Here is a 17,811-nt window from a genome sequence, read left to right as displayed (position 1 = left end):
TCCAAGTCATGTTTGACTATAAATACTCATCTAGGCCTATATCAATTTAATAGACTACCATTTGGAGTGTCTTCCACCGCTGCCATATTCCAAGGGGTGATGAACCAGATTTTGCAAGGTATTGAAGGGGTAGTATGTTATTTGGATGACATACTAATTTCAGCACCAAATAGGCAAATTCATAATAACATATTGAATGAAGTCCTCAAACGGCTAGAGAAGCACAGAGTATGAGTGTCTGCTCGTAAGTGTGAGTTATTTAAAAACTCAGTGGAGTACTTAGGGTACAGAGTAGACAAAGATGGTTTACATCCAACCATGAAAAAATTGGATGCAATTAGAAATGCACCCACCCCCAGGAATGTCACTGAACTTCGTTCATTCTTGGGTCTTTTGAACTATTATGGGAAGTTCCTACCACATTTGGCTACTGTATTACATCCACTGAATGAACTTCTGAAAAAACAGGTCCATTGGAAGTGTTCAAAAGAATGCGATACAGCATTCAAGGAGTGTAAAAGCAAATTGGTAGAGAGCACCATGTTAGTTCACTATGACATATCTAAGGAGATTAAGCTAGCATGTGATGCCTCTCCATATGGAGTTGGGGCTGTAATCTCTCATGTATTAAGTAGTGGGGAGGAGAGACCAATTGCTTTTGCTTCACGCACTCTCAAATGCCAGTGAGAGTAATTATGCGCAAATTGAAAGGGAAGCTTTGGCATTAATTTTTGGGGTCATGAAGTTTCACAAATACTTGTATGGTCGTAAGTTTACCATCGTTACGGACCATAAGCCCCTAACAGCAATCCTCCATCCAAAGTCCCCAGTTCCAACATTAGCTGCAGCCTGAATGCAGAGATGGGCTTCGATTTTGTCAGCATATATATATGATATTGAATACAGATGATCAACTAATCACAGTAATGCTGATGCAATGTCTAGATTGCCTTCCCCATCACAAGTTACACCCGATAGGGAAGAAGTGTTTTATTTTTCATACATTGATGAACTGCCAGTCACAGCTGAAGAGATTGGTAGAGCAACCAAACGTGACCCAGTGATGTCAAAGGTGTATGAGTATATTGTAAATGGATGACCAAACCAGGTAACAGATAAAGATACACATCCATTCTTCATTCGTAGGAATGAATTATCAGTCGATAAAGATTGAATCATGTGGGGTGCAAGAGTGGTTATACCAAATAAATTCAGGTCCAAATTATTAGGAGACCTCCATGACCAGCACCTGGGAATGTGCTTGACCTAGAGTTTTGCACGCAGTTATTTATGGTGGCCAGATCTTGATAAAGATATAGAGTACATCATGAGTCAGTGTACGACATGTCAATCGGTAAGCAAGCAACCACCACCAGTACCATTACAGCCATGGAAATGGCCTCCCAGGGTGTGGCAAAGGCTACATATTAATTTTGCTGAGTTAGAAGGACAATAATTGTTCATTGTGATTGATAGCCATTCGAAGTGGGTTGAGGTGTTCCCAATGTGGAAAATAACAACAAGTAAAACATTGGACATTTTACGAAAATTATTTTCTTCAATTGGCCTCCCTGAAGAGATTGTTTCGGATAATGGACCACAATTTCGTTCAGAAGAATTTGCACAATTCACGAGCAAAAATGGTGTGAAACATACCAAGGTTCCACCATACCATTCTGCTTCGAATGTTGCAGCAGAGCGCACTGTACAAATTGTAAAACATGCCCTCATAAAACAAATGTTAGATCCAAATCCAAGGAAACGACAGTTGTCATTGGATCACAAATTGGCAAATTTTTTGATTACATATTGAAATATTCCTCATACAACTATTGGTAGAGTTGTTTCTAAAATGACAGCCATGAACCAGATTCTCGTTGTTGAAGCCAAATTTGGCACAGTCCTTAGAAGAAACACAATTAAGATAGAAAGAGAATCATGATAGAGGTAGAGTAAAAGAGAGAAGTGTGAAATTAAACCAGAAGGTGAGAGTGAAGAATCATCACCATAAATGGTTAAAGTGGTTACTAGGAAGAGTGGTGAAGATATGTGGTTCTCGCACATATTTGATAATGGACAGGTTAGGTTTGTTCATATTGATCATATTTTACCTACAGACATGGAAGGAGTTGAAGGTGGGAATGATTCAATTATTTCTGACTCATCAGATAGTTTTGATACACCAGTCGCAAATCCTAAATCCAATGTACTGGAAACAAATCCAGGAGAGAATCAGAATGAAAGTCTGAGTCCGAGTCAGGAAAACAAAGAGCCTGAAGTTAGAGTGAGTTCAAATGAAAATCAAGGAAATTCCGTGGCAGAAAACGTTCCTCAGGATGAGCCTCGAATGAGTTTAGATTCGACACCATGTTTGGAAGGTTCTGTTCGAGAGTGAAGGTATCCTCTTTGAAACAGAAAACAAGTGGTAAAGTTAAATTTGTAAATATGGGAAAAAAAATAAGTTTATATCCTGTGTTATGTATAAACATGAAAGTTATGTATGATGTTTGTTATGATGGCTTCTTCATTAAGAAGGGAGAAGTGTAATGTCTGTAAGCTTGTAATGTTTGTAGCGCCACACTGTGGATGTGGACGTATTGTGTACTGCAAGTGCCGGGTTAATAATAAACAGAACCAGGCAGATTTCCGGAGGCTTCCGAGAGAGCTGCCTGCCATGTTGGAAGCCATGTGTGCTTGTGCTCTGTGAATATATCACAGAGAGAAAGCAGGAATGGGGTTCTGAAGTTGCATGATCAGCCATGATCATCTTGAATGGTGGTGCAGGGTCGAAGGGCCGAATGGCCTACTCCTGTACCTCTTTTCTATGTTTCTATGATGATAAGTTGAACTGGCCCAGGAGCTGCCATCTCCCCAACATAAGTGGCTCTTTCAGCCCTGTAGTGGGCCAGGAGAAGCAGGAGTGCTCCCCCCTCCCACGGCCCCTCAAGCAAGCCTACAGCTTCCCCCAGCCCCGACCGCCAGCCTCTCCCCTAGTCCTCCCGATTACAGGTGCCCCTGCCCCCCGATTACCGATTAGAGATTCTTTCCCAATTTCCAATCAGAGCTTCTTTCCCAATTGCTGACCTCTGCTCTCCTCTCCGAATTGTTGACTTGAACTCTGTTATGTATGAAGAAAGAGTCAGACTGAATACTGTGAGCTCAAAGTAAAGTGTGACAGTCTTTTATTGCAGGTCTCTAGAGTGTCTCTCCAACCTGTGAGGCCTCCTTAAATACCTGTGCTCCCAAGGGATTATGGGACCCTTTGGGACTCCACGGGGTGAGCCCTCAGGTGGCTGTACAGAGTATATACAAGTTTACATATATAACAACACTCCCCCGCCCAAAGTCAACAGTGTAACTATTTACAAGGTGAGTCGATCTGGGGCCCTGCTTGTCCTGGTTGATCATCTCGGGGCAAATGCTGGTTTTGGTGAATCATCTGTTGGGGCCTTGCTGGACTGCTGTGCAGCTGGCCTTGCTGGGCTGCCTGGAGTGGTGAGTCCTGCTGGGCTGCTGTGGATGATGGGTTCTGCTTTGTGGTCAACCGCTGTGTCAGTTGCCTCTGGTATGTGTGTTGGAGGGTCAAAGAAGGTAGGGTCCAAAGTGGTTTGCTCAGGATAGACCGTGAATCTGAGTTTGATTTGGTCCAAGTGTTTCCGGTGAATCAGTCCATTTGAAAGTTTGACCCTAAACACCCTGCTCTCATCTTTGGCCACAACATGCCGGGAAGCTACTTCGGACCTTGTCCATAATTCAATACAAATACAGGATCGTTGATTTCAATCTCGCATGACACATTTGCGCTATCATGATATGTACTTTGTTGGAGCCGCCTGCTCTCTACCTGTTCATGTAGATCAGGGTGAACTAACGAGAGCCTTGTCTTAAGTGCTCTTTTCATGAGCAGTTCAGCAGGTGGGATCCCAGTGAGCGAATGTTGTCTCGTGCGGTAGCGAAGCAGGACTCGGGATAGGTGAGTCTGCAATGAGTCTTCAGTTACCCTCTTCAAGCCCTGCTTGATGGTTTGCACTGCTCGCTCCGTCTGACCATTGGATGCTGGTTTAAACGGGGCAGATGTAACATGTTTGATCCTGTTACGGGTCATGAATTCTTTGAACTCAGCACTGGTAAAACATGGCCCGTTGTCACTCACCAGGACCTCGGCATGCCGTGCGTGGCAAACATGGCCCGCAGGCTTTCAGTGGTGGCAGCGGACGTGCTTGCCGACATTATCTCATATTCAATCCATTTGGGGTATGCATCTACAACCACAAGGAACATTTTACCCAAGAACGGGCCTGCATAGTCGACATGGACCCTAGACCATGGTTTGGAGGGCCAAGGCCATAGACTTAGTGACGCCTCCCTAGGTGCATTGCTTAGCTGCGAGCATGCATTACATCTGTGCACTCAGTACTCTAAGTCCGCATCGATACCGGGCCACCACACGTGGGATCTGGCTATCGCTTTCATCATTACGATGCCTGGGTGGGTACTGTGGAGGTCACTGATGAAGGTGTCTCTGCCCTTCTTGGGGACCATTACCCGATTACCCCACAGAAGGCAGTCTGCCTGTATAGAAATTTCATCTTTGCGCCGCTGGAATGGCTTTATCTCTTCCTGCATTTCCACTGGGACACTGGACCAGCTCCCATGAAGCATACAGTTTTTAACTAGGGACAATAAGAGGTCCTGGCTCATTCAGGTTTTAATCTGCCAGGCTGTGATGGGTGATTGCTCACTCTCAAATGCTTCCATAACCATGACTAAATCTGCGAGCTGCGCCATTTCCACCCCCATGGTGGGCAATGGCAGCCTACTGAGAGCATCGGCACAGTTTTCTGTGCCTGGCCTGTGGCAGATGGCCTATTTGTATGCGGACAACGTGAGTGCTCATCTCTGGATGTGGGCCGATGCATGAGTACTTATCCCCTTACTCTCGGAAAACAGGGATATAAGTGGCTTATGGTCAGTATCCAATTGAAATTTTAGCCAAACAGATATTGATGCATTTTCTTTACCCCTTGGACACATGCTAACGCTTTTTTTTCAATCATGCTGTAAGCTCTCTCAGCCTTAGACAGACTCCTGGATGCATAAGCAACCAGTTGTAGTTTCCCAAAATCATTAGCTTGTTGCAATACATACCCTACGCCATATGACGACCCATCACATGCTAGTACCAAACGCTTACATGGATCATACAACACAAGCAATTTGTTTGAGCATAACAATTTTCTAGCTTTTACTAACGCATTTTCTTGGCTTTTGCTCCAAACCCATTCATCCCCTTTATGCAGTAAGGCGTGCAGTGGTTCTAACAGTGTGCTGAGACCCGGTAAGAAGTTACCAAAGTAGTTCAGGAATCCCAGAAACGACCGCAGCTCCACCCCGTTCTGTGGCCTTGGTGCATTCTCAATTGCCTCAGTCTTCGAATCGGTGGGCCTAATGCCATCCGCCGCAATCCTCCTCCCCAGGAACTCCACTTCAGGCACCAGGAAAATGCACTTCGAGCGTTTTAACCTGAACCCCACGTGGTTGAGTCGACTAAGAACCTCCTCCAGGTTCTGCAGGTGCTCGACTGTGTCCCGATCTGTAACCAAGATGTCGTCCTGGAAAACGACGGTGCACGGGACTGACTTCAGTAAGCTTTCCATGTTTCTCTGGAATATCGCCGCCGCTGATCAAATTTCAAACGGGCATCTGTTATAAATGAAGGGACCTTTGTGCGTGTTGATGCAGGTGGGCCCTTCGATGATTCCTCCAGCTGCTGCATCATGTAGGCTGAAGTCAAATCCAGCTTCGTGAACGTCTTTCCTCCCACCAGCGTTGCAAAGAGGTCGTCGGCCTTTGGTAGTGGATATTGGTCCTGCAGGGAGAAACGATTGATAGTTACTTTGTAATCGCCACAGATTCTGACGGTGTCATCTCCCTTGAGGACTGGGACGATCGGGCTGGCCCACTTGTTGAATTCGATTGGGGAAATGATGCCCTCTCTTTGCAGCTGGTCTAACTCGATCTCTACCCTTTCTCTCATCATGTACGGTCATGCGTCGTGCCCCCGGAATTAGGTGGATCTGCACTTTAGCTCCTTGGAATTTCCCAATGCCTGGTTCGAACAGCAAAGGAAATTTGTTTAAGACCTGGGCACACGAAGTGTCGTCAGTGGGCGATAGCGCTTGGACGCCGTCCCAGTTCCAGTGTATCTTTCCCAGCAAGCTCCTTCCGAGCAGCGTGGGACCATCGCCCGGTACCACCCAGAGTGGTAGCTTGTGCACCGCTCCATCATCAGAGACCTTTACAGTAGCACTGCCGATTACAGGAATCAGTTCGTTTGTCTAAGTTCTTAGTTTCGTGTGAATTGGAGTTAAGACTGGCCTTGAGGCCTTGCTGCACCACAATTTTTCGAAGTCTTTTTACTCATGATGGACTGGCTCGCGCCCGTGTCCAGCTCCATTGAGACCGGAGTCCATTTAGTTCAACATTCAGCATTATCGGGGGACAATTCATGGTGAATGTGTGCACACCATGTACCTCTGCCTCCTTGGTCTGAGGCTCTGGTTTGTCGTGATCCGCCGTGGATCTGTCCTCCTCTGCAACATGGTGGTTTGCAGGATTAACAGGATTTGCAGCTCGCCTGCACATACGTTGGAGGTGTCCCATTGTTCCACAGCCCTTGCAAATGTACCCTTTGAAGTGGCATGAATGGAAACGATGATCATCTCCGCAGCGCCAACAAGGTGTTAATGGCCTTGCATTCATCACCCTTGATGGTGAACTCTGAGACATCTGCTGACGTGCAGCTGCAGGCATGTGTGACCTGCCCTGTACATTGCGATTTGAAAACAACGTCACTTTGTTCACAGTAATTGTAGCAGCACTTATGTGCTGAGAGATTTGTTACTGGTGGCAATGAACACCTGGGCTATCGCTATGGCCTTACTCAAGGTTGGGGTCTCTACAGTCAAAAGTTTGCAAAGTATTGTTTCGTGGCCAATGCCAAGTACGAAAAAGTCTCTGAGCATGTGCTCCAAATGTCCTTCAAATTCGCAATGTCCTGCAAGGTGTCTTAGCTCGGCGACATATCTCGCCACTTCCTGGCTTTCAGACCTTATGTAGGTACCTCGCTATCAGAACGCTTTCCTTCGGGTTCAAATGCTCCCGGACCGATGTGCACAAATCATCGTACGATTTCTTCGTGGGTTTCGCTGGAGCAAGCAGATTTTCATGAGGCCATACGTTGGTGCCCCGCAGACGGTGAGGACATTCGCCCTTCGTTTGGCAGCCTTCCCTTCGCCATCCAGCTCGTTGGCTACAAAATATTGGTTGAGTCGCTCCACAAAGGTTTCCCAATCATCTCCCTCCGAGAATTTCTCCAGGATGCCCACTGTTCTCTGCATCGTTGGGTTCGCTGCCCGTATCTCGTCTCTAGTTGTTATGTATGAAGAAAGAGTCAGACTGAATACTGTGAGCTCAAAGTAAAGTGTGACCGTAGTCTTTTATTGCAGGTCTCCAGAGTGCCTCTCCAACCTGTGAGGCCTCCTTAAATATCTGTGCTCCAAAGGGATTATGGGATCCTTTGGGACTCCAGGAGATGAGCCCTCTGGTGGCTGTACTGAGTATATACAAGTTTACATATATAATAAACTCCCTTCCCGATTGCGGACTGGAGCTTCCTTCCCAGTGCCAAGGACCGTCCCGAAGAGTCCCCGGCTATGGCCTCCATTTGTTCCCTCCCGGCCATCCGCCATTTGGCCGGCTGCAGGCGGGAGGCAGCACTAAAATATGTTAATGAGACCCTGCCATTCAGACCACCAGGCCTCCGCACCCCAGGTCTTGCTGGGTTCTTCAGCCATTTTCAGGCTCCCCGCACCATCCCCAGCTCCCGATTACTAGAAGTACCAGTAACTACCATCAGTCTGTGACAAGTTTGATGAATCTAACAATAAAAGTGAGAATGAGTGCTGAACTACCCTCGGTTGATTGGACTGAATCAACTTTGAGAGCACATAGCGGTGACACAAGTGTTTGGTCATCCGGAACAAGGGGCACTTCATTACAATACATAAGCTGGAAAATTGGAGCTGTTAGTGCCGGCTGTTAAGGCTGGTTTGGAAGAAAATATGGCGGCCATCTCGCTCCACCTGCTTCTGGCGCAGAACGTGGCAGCCGCCATTTTGGGTAGGTCAGCAGCGCTGCCGTTGCCTGTGCTCGCTTCCATATTTAAATGATTCAGATCGTGATGTCAATTGGCAAGCAATGCCTGAATTGACGCACGATCTGGGATTTTGGACGTCGCCGCTCTTAATAACCTCTCCAAAGATGCTGCCACGCTTCTAAAAGGGACACACACAACTTCCAGGAATGTTTAGAGTTTTGCTTTTGGATTGGTTTATTTACATTTTATTGGAGTAGTGGCTTGGTGCAATACATTTAAAAGTTTGTTAAAGTATGCAGGATGTGCTGCTGGACATTTTCAATACTTTGACTCTTAAAGTAGGCCTCGGTTAAAATAGAAGCAGATAGCTTAGGTGAAATAGACAATGACAAAATATTAGGAGGAGAAAGGAAAAGAAAGAATCTTTTGAGGCAGTGAGAGACAAAAATGTTGTTGCAGAAGGAGAAAGTGATGCCAAAAAATTAAATAAGAAAATCAAGGGGAAAAGTGTCAACGTTCCAAACAAAATGGAGTCAAGATTGAATTGTATGTATGTGAATGCACAATGCATTCAAAACAAAATTGGAGAGTTAAAAACACAAATAACTAAGGAGGACAACAATATTGTAGCTATAACAGAGCTGTGGTTTATGTTTGGCTGGGCCTGGAACGTAATATTCTTGGTTGTAGGAAAGGAAGATAGTGTTTTGGATTTCAGTTTTAGTGAAAAGATTCTATTACAGCCCTGACTGTAAGGATGCCCTAGTGGTTTGTGTTCAGACAGAATCCGTACAGATAGAACATAAGAACATAAGAAATAGGAACAGGAGTAGGCCATAAGGCCCCTCGAGCCTGCCCCGCCATTCAATAAGATCATGGCTGATCTGATCATGGATTCAGCTCCACTTCCCCCGCCCGCTCCCCATAACCCCTTATCCACTTTTCATTTAAGAAACTGTCTATTTCTGTCTTAAATTTATAAAATGTCCCAGCTTCCACAGCTCTCTGAGGCAGCAAATTCCACAGATTCACAACCCTCTGAGAGAAGAAATTTCTCCTCATCTCAGTTCTAAATGGGCGGCCCCTTATTCTAAGATCATGCCCTCTAGTTCTAGTCTCCCCCACCAGTGGAAACATCTTCTCTGCATCCACCTTGTCAAGCCCCCTCATAATCTTATATGTTTCGATAAGATCACCTCTCATTCTTCTAAATCCGAATGAGTAGAGGCTGAACCTACTCAACCTTTCCTCATAAGTCAACCCCCTCACCCCCGGGATTAACCTAGTGAACCTTCTCTGAACTGTCTCCACATCAGAAATATGGAAACCAAATTGCACGCAGTATTCCAGGTGTGGCCTCACCAATACCCTGTACAGCTGTAACAAGACTTCCCTGCTTTTATACTCCATCCCCTTTGCAATAAAGGCCAAGATTCCATTGGCCTTCCTGATCACTTGCTGTACTTGCATACTAACCTTTTGTGTTTCATGCACAAGTATCCTCAGGTCCCGCTGTACTGCAGCACTTTGCAATCTTTCGCCATTTAAATAATAACTTGCGCTTTTAATTTTTTTTGGCCAAAGTGCATGACCTCACACTTTCCAACATTATACTCCATCTGCCAAATTCTTGCTCACTCACTTAGCCTGTCTATGTCCTCCTGCAACCTGTTTATGTTCTTCTCAAACATTGCCCTTCCTCCCATCTTTGTATTGTCAGCAAACTTGGCTACGTTACACTCTTCCAAGTCGTTAATATAGATTGTAAATAGTTGGGGTCCCAGTACTGATCCCTGCGGCACACCACTCGTTACTGATTGCCAACCAGAGAATTAACCATTTATCCCTGTTTTCTATTTGTCAGCCAATCTTCTATCCATGCTAATATATTACCCCCAACCCTGTGAACTTTTATCTTGTGCAGTAACCTTTTGTGTGGCACCTTGTCAAATGCCTTCTGGACGTCCAAATACACCACATCCACTGGTTCCCCTTTATCCACCCTGTTTGTTACATCCTCAAAGAATTCCAGCAAATTTGTCAAACATGACTTCCCCACCATAAATCCATGCTGACTTTGTCTGACCAAATTTTGCTTTTCCAAATGTCCTGTTACTGCTTCTTTAATAATGGACTCCAATATTTTCCCAACCACAGATGTTAGAATAACTGGTCTATAGTTTCCTGCTTTTTGTCTGCCTCCTTTTTTAAATAGGGGCATTACATTTGCAATTTTCCAATCTGCTGGGACCTCCCCAGAATCCAGGGAATTTTGGTAAATTACAACCAATGCATCCACAATCCCTGCCGCTACTTCTCTTAAGAATGCAAGCCATCAGTCCAGGGGATTTATTTGCCTTTAGTCCCATTATCTTACTGAGTACCGCCTCCTTAATGATTGTGATTGTGTTAAATTCCTCCCCCCCTATGGCCCCTAGAATATTGTTAGTATCCTCTACCGTGAAAACTGATAAAAAAAAATACTTGTTTAGGCTTTCTGCCATCTCCATGTTCCTCATTACTAATTCCCCGGTTTTGTCGTTTAAGGGATCAACATTTACTTTAGCCACACTTTTTCTTTTTATATACCTATAGAAACTCTTACTATCTGTTTTTATATTTTGTGCTAGTTTACTTTCATTGTCTATCTTCCCTTTCTTAATCATTTTTTTAGTCATTCTTTGCTGGCTTTTAAAAGCTTCCCAATCTTTTAAAAAAAGGAGTGAGAGAGAAAACGGAATTATAGATCGGTTAGCCTGACATTGGTAGTGTGGAAAATGCTGGAATCAATTACTAAAGATGTAATAGCAGCGCATTTGGAAAGCAGTGATCGGTCCAAGTCAGCATGGGTTTATGAAAGGGAAATCATGCTTGACAAATCTTCTAGACTTTTTTGAGGATGTAACTTGTAGAGTGGATAAGGGAGAACCAGTGGATGTGGTGTATTTGGACTTTCAAAAGGGTTTTGACAAGGTCCCACACAAGAGATTAGTGTGCAAAATTAAGGCACATGGTATTGGGGGTAATTTGTTGACGTGGATAGAGAACTGGTTGGCAGACAGGAAGCAAAGAGTGGGAATAAACGGGTCCTTTTCAGAATGGCAGGCAGTGACTAGTGGGGTACTGCAAGGTTTAGTGCTGGGACCCCAGCTATTTACAATACATATTAATGATTTAGCTGAAGGAATTTAATGTAATATCTCCAAGTTTGCAGATGACACTAAGCTGGGTGGCAGTGTGAGCTGTGAAGAGGATGCTAAGAGGCAGCAGGGTGACTTGGACAGGTTAGGTGAGTGGGCAAATGCATGGCAGATGCAGTATAATGTGGATAAGTGTGAGGTTATCCACTTTGTGGCAAAAACAGGAAGGCAGATTATTATCTGAATGGTGACAGATTAGTAAAAGGGGAGGTGCAACGAGACCTGGGTGTCATGTAGCCCGGCATCAATTCAGATTTAAAGTCATGCGTACACCAGTGCAACACTTGCTCTCAACTGAGCAATTCACCCAGAGAGGCACCACTAAGTTTGTGGTCGTGGCCCTCCAAACCATGGTCGAGGATCTACTTGGAATATGCGGACCCATTTCTAGGCCAAATGTTCATGGTTGTTGTGGATGCTTATTCAAAATGGATTGAATGTGTAAGAATGTCTGTAAGCATGTCCACTGCCACCATCGAAAACCTACGAGCCATATTTGCCACACACGGCCTGCCTGATGTCCTTGTCAGCGTCAACGGGCCATGTTTCACCAGTGTTGAATTTAAGGAATTCATGATGCGCAATGGGATCAAGCACATCACATCTGCCCCGTTCAAGCCCGCATCCAACGGCCAGGTAGAACGGGCAGTCCAGACCATCAAGCAAAGCTTGAAACACGTGTCGGAAGGCTCCCTGCAGACCCAACTGTCCCGAGTGCTGCTCAGCTACCGCACCAGACCCCACTCATTCACCGGGGTTCCCCCAACCAAGCTGCTCATGAAAAGGGCGTTTAAAACAAGGCTCTCTCTTGTCCACTCTGATCTCCATAATCACGTGGAGGGCAGGCGGCATCAACAAAGTATGTACCATGATCGCGCAAATTTGTCACGTGATATTGAGGTCAATGATCCTGTGTTTGTACTCAATTATAGACATGGTCCCAAATGGCTCACTGGCACGGTCATAGTCAAAGAAGAGAGTAGGGTGTTTCAGGTCAAATTGGCCAATGGACTAACGTGCAGAAAGCATTTGGATCAAATCAAATTGCAGTTCACTAACAGCTACGAATAACCCGAAGAAGATACCGCCAACTTTGACCCTCCAACACACACACAAAAGTGGCAACCGACATCATGGTTGACCATGAAGCTGAACTCACCATCCCCAGCAGCCCGGCAAGGCCGGCTGCCCAGCAGCCCAGTGAAGAACTGACCAACCCAACCACACCAGCATCTGTACCGAGATGATCGACAAGAGAGCGAAAAGCCCCAGATCGTCTCACCCTGTAAATAAGTGTACTATTGACTTTACGAGGGAGTGATGTTATGTACCCTTGGCAACCTGTATCACACCACCACCAGAGGGCCTGTCCGTTGGAGTCCCAAGGGATCCCAGCATGTATATAAACAGGCCACCCACGCGGTACCTGCATTCTGGAGTCTTATTAAAGGAGCTAAGGTAACACTTACTCATTGCTCACAGCACTCAGTTTCATCCTTCATTATGAGCTTATCAATGTGAAAGAACAACAGCAATAATATTGAATAAATATAACTATCCCAAGACAGACTGCAATAAAGTTAATGCATGTGATCAAAGTGGGATATTATTTTTAAAATGCATCCAGACTTGTTCGAAAAGGTCATTATTATTTCCAGGCAGAAATGTTAGCAAATAGATCAGTAGATCAGCAGTGGGAAATCTTCAAACTGGGATGGATAGAATGCAAAATAAATATATTTCTATAAGACAAAAAAAAGGCTTGTATCAAAGCATGCAGATGCATGACTAGAAAGATTAAAGCTCAAACTTAAAATGAGAGCTAAGGATAATAAAGAAAATAGTGAGGAATATTTAAAATCATAGAATGAATCAGCACAGAAGAAGGCCTTTCGGCCCATCGTGCCAGTGCTAGCTCTTTGAAAGAGCTATCCAATTAGTGACACTCCCCTGCTTTTTCCCCATAGTCCTGCATGATTTTCCCCTTCAAGTATTTATCCAATTCCCCTTTGAAATTTACTACTGATCCCTTTCAGGCAGTGAATTCCAGAGTATAACAACTTGCTGCATAAAAAAATTTTTTCTGCCTGTCGTCTCAGGCTACTTTGCCAATTACCTTAAATCTGTGTTCTCTGGTTACCGAGGCTTCTGCCACTGGAAACAGTTTCTCATTAATTACTCTATCAAAACCATTCATAGTTTTGAACACTTCTATAAAATCTCCTCTTAACCTTCTCTGCTCCAAGGAGAACAACGCCAGCTTCTCCAGTCTCTGCACATAACTGACGGTGCCTGGTGCCTGTCGAGTAAATCTCTTTTGCACCTTCATGAAGGCTTTGACATCCTTCCTAAAGTGGCTCCACTGGCTTAAACATCCACTCCCTCCACCATTGGTATACCATGGCTGTAATGTGTACTACCTACAGGGTGCATTGTAGCAACTCGCCAAGGCTTCTTCGGTGAAAAATCTCGATCTGTCGTAACAGTTCAACCTTTGTCAAATGAGCCATTGCCAGAGAGGCAGCCTGTTGCAGGCCCATCCCATGACTTAGCAGTCCTGAGAGTAACCATCTAGCTCTCAGTCCCCTGGCAGTCAGATGGCACTTAGAAATATTAGAATAGGCCATTGAAGACAATGCATGGGCGGCAAGGGATATATTGTCATGGATGTACATTCTGTTTGTAGCCACCAGATGGCGTCATTGTTGGAGGTCACTGAGCAGCACACACATGGTGCTGCTCAGGTATAAAAGGCCAGCCATTTTTAGAGTCAGGCACTTTGGGCCTAAATAAAGCAGAGCCAAGGTTGTACCTTGCTTAGTTAGGTACTCAGTTTGAACCTTTATTGCACACATAACATTTGGCGACAAGAATACAAGAACCTTTGTTTGCAAAATGATTGGATTTTTAGAGTGATTCATGGAGGGAGAAGATTGGGCAGACTTTGTGAGCCGTTTGAACCAGTACTTCGGGGCCAACAAAATGAAGGGGGTCGACGATGCAGATCGGTGCCGGGCTGTGTTCCTCACTATGTGCGGTTCAAAGATCTACGGTCTGATAAAGAATCTACTCATGCCTAGTGATCCAACAGAGAAAACATACGATGAGTTGTGTACATTGGTACGGGAGCACTTCAAACCAGATGATGGCATCATCATCTCGAGATACAGGTTTTATACACATGTTCGATCGGAGGCCCAGAACGCGGAAGAATTCATTGCCAACCGGAGACGTCTAGCGGGACCGTGCAAGTTTGGGCCAGTGTTGGCAGACATGCTGCAGGACTTCTTTGTTATCGGTAGTCGGACACAAGGGTATCCCATGAGGGAGCGGTGCACGATTTACCACTGTGGATTGTTTCAGGTGATGGGCCAACGCTGCTTGGCAGGAGGTGGATGGGGAAGATTCGATGGAACTGGGAAGACCTCTGCGTTCCTTCTCCAGTGAACGATGTCTCCCCTGCTCAAAGGCTGAGCAAACCCCCACCTTCAGCTGAACCAGGTAACGAATTGCAGATCTATTTGCAGATCCCCAAGGCACAGGCCACTCATCACAACCATGAGGAGGTGAAGATCAATCAAGCAGCAGTACAGGCGCGGTACCCACCACCTGAAGCCGACAACCTCTTCGCTATGATGGTAGAGGCTCCAGGTCGACCATGCAGAGTGAGACTCCAACCGAAATGATCCGAATGCGTCTTCCTGACGCCAGAGGCAAAATCGCTGGGGAGGAAAATCACGGCAGTCGGCATCACGGACACGGATGAGAGTGCGTCCAGACCACGGGACGAGAGAGCGTCCAGACCACGGGATGTCACCGCAAGGCAACAGAGGCATGTGTTGCCGAGCAAGGAAGATGACTGGGTTTGGGGCAAAGGTAAAGGGGCGGCCACTGAGAAGGCCAGGAACCCACTACGTTTCAATAAGTTGTTTGCACTGTATAACCTATGTGAGCGTTCTTTCGCGGCCAATGATGTACTATCATCATCATCATAGGCAGTCCCTCGGAATCGAGGAGGGCTTGCTTCCACTCCCTAAGTGAGTTCTTTGATGGCTGAACAGTCCGATACGTGAGCCACAGACCCTGTTACAGGTGTGACAGGCATTCGTCGAGGGAAGGGGAGGGTGGGGCTGGTTTGCCGCGCGCTCCTTCCTCTGCCTGCGCGTGGCCTCTTCACACTCTTTGCGTTGAGACTTGAAGAGCTCAACGCCCTCCCGGATGCATTTTCTCCACCGCGGGCAGTCTTCGGCCAGGGTCTCCCAGGTGTCAGTGGTGATGTCACACTTTACCAGGGAGGCTTTGAGGGTATCCTTGTAACATTTCCACTGTCCTCCTTTGTCTCGTTTACCACGAAGGAGCTCCGCATAGAGCACTTGCTCAGGGAGTCTCGTATCTGGCATGCGATCTATGTGGCCTGCCCAGCGAAGCTGATCGAGTGTGGCCAGTGCTTCAATGCTGGGGATGTTAGCCTGGTTGAGGACACTGATGTTGGTCCGCCTGTCCTCCCAGGGGATTTGCAGGATCTTGCAGAGACATCGTTGGTGATATATTTCCAGCGACTTGAGGTGCCTTCTATACATCGTCCATGCCTCAGATCCATACAGGAGGACGGGTATTACTACAGCCTTGTAGACCATGAGCTTGGTGGCAGATTTGAGGGCCTGGTCTTCAAATACTCTTTTCCTCAGACGGCCGAAGGCTGCATTGGCACACTGGAGGTGATGTTGAATCTCCGCCTCAATGTCTGCCTTTGTTGATAAGAGGCTCCCGAGATATGGGAAATGGTCCACGTTGTCCAGGGCCGCGCCGTGAATCTTGATGATTGGAGGGCAGTGCTGTGCGGCAGTGACAGGCTGGTGGAGGACCTTTGTCTTACGGCTGTTAACCGTAAGGCTCATGCTTTCATATGCCTCAGTGAATACATTGACTGTATTCTGGAGTTCAGCCTCTGACTGTGCACAGACGCAGGCGTCATCCGCATACTGCAGCTCAATGACAGAGGTTGGGGTGATCTTGGACCTGGCCTGGAGGCGGTGTAAGTTAAACAGCTTCCCACTGGTTCTGTAGTTTAATTCCACTCCAGCGGGGAGCTTGTTGATTGTGAGGTGGAGCATGGCGGCGAGGAAGATTGAGAAGAGGGTTGGAGCGATAACGCAGCCCTGTTTGACCCCGGTCCGGACGTTCATTGGGTCTGTAATGGATCCGTTGGTAAAGATCACGGCCTGCATGTCATGTGAAGCAGGCGAAGGATGTTGACAAACTTTTGGGGGTATCCGAAACGGAGGAGGACGCTCCATAGACCCTCACGGTTGACAGTGTCAAAGGCCTTTGTAAGATTGAAAAAGGCCATGTATAAGGGCTGCCACTGCTCGCTGCATTTTTCCTGCAGCTGTCGCACTGCAAAGATCATGTCTGTTGTGCCTCATAGGGGACAAAATCCGCATTGTGATTCCGGGAGGAGCTCCTCGGCCACAGGGAGAAGTCGATTGAGGAGAACTCTAGCGACAACTTTCCCAGTGGCTGATAGCAGGGAGATTCCCCTGTAATTGCCGCAGTCGGACTTGTCCCCTTTTTAAAAAATGGTCACAATCACTGCGTCTCTGAGATCTCCCGCATGCTCTCCTCCCTCCAGATGAGAGAGATGAGGTCATGTATCCGTGCCAACAGCGCCTCTCCGCCATACTTTAGCGCCTCAGCAGGGATTCGATCCGCACCCATAGCCTTGTTATTCTTCAGTTGTTTTATGGCTTTGCCTACAACGTTGGAGTTTCACTGAGTTGGGGGCGGGTCGCATGCTGCGGGATGGAGTCGAGAACACTCGAGTCAAAGGCAGAGTCTCGATTGAGGAGATCTTCAAAGTGTTCCTTCCATTGAGCCCTGATGAGTGTTTCCCCGTTCTTGGCCAGGAGTGGGGTGGGGCCTTGGGAGTTTGGATCGTAGATGGCCTTGACTGCGGTGAAGGATCCTCACATATTGTGGCTGTCGACCAGTTGTTGTATCTCTTATGTTTTCTCCATCCACCACCTGTTCTTTAGGTCCCAGGTTTTTGGTTGGACCTGAGCCTTGAGCCATCTGTAATGTTGTTTTGCAGCTGCCGAATTGGGTTGTTGCTTGCGGCTCAGAAATGTTTTGCACTTGCGATCTATTAGTTCTTCGATCTCCTGATCATTTTCATCAAACCAGTCCTAATGTTTTCTGGTTGAGTAACCAAGTGTCTCTTCACAGGCACTGGTTATAGAGGCCTGGAGGGCAGACCAAGCGCTGTGGGCATTCAGCATCTCAGGGTTATCAAGGCACACTGTGAGACGCTGGCTGTATAGGGCTATCTTTGCTGGGTCTTTATGTGCCCCGGCATTAACTTTTTGCGGAACTGCTTCTGCTGTCCCCTCTGCTTTGGTGCAATGTTAATGTTGATGATGGATCGGATTAGACAGTGGTCCGTTCAGCAGTCAT

This window comes from Pristiophorus japonicus, chromosome 5, assembly GCF_044704955.1.
Source record: "Pristiophorus japonicus isolate sPriJap1 chromosome 5, sPriJap1.hap1, whole genome shotgun sequence".
Classification (NCBI taxonomy): Eukaryota; Metazoa; Chordata; class Chondrichthyes; family Pristiophoridae; genus Pristiophorus; species Pristiophorus japonicus.
The sequence above is the reverse complement of the archived record's forward strand: the minus strand, read 5'-3'. Positions refer to the sequence as shown.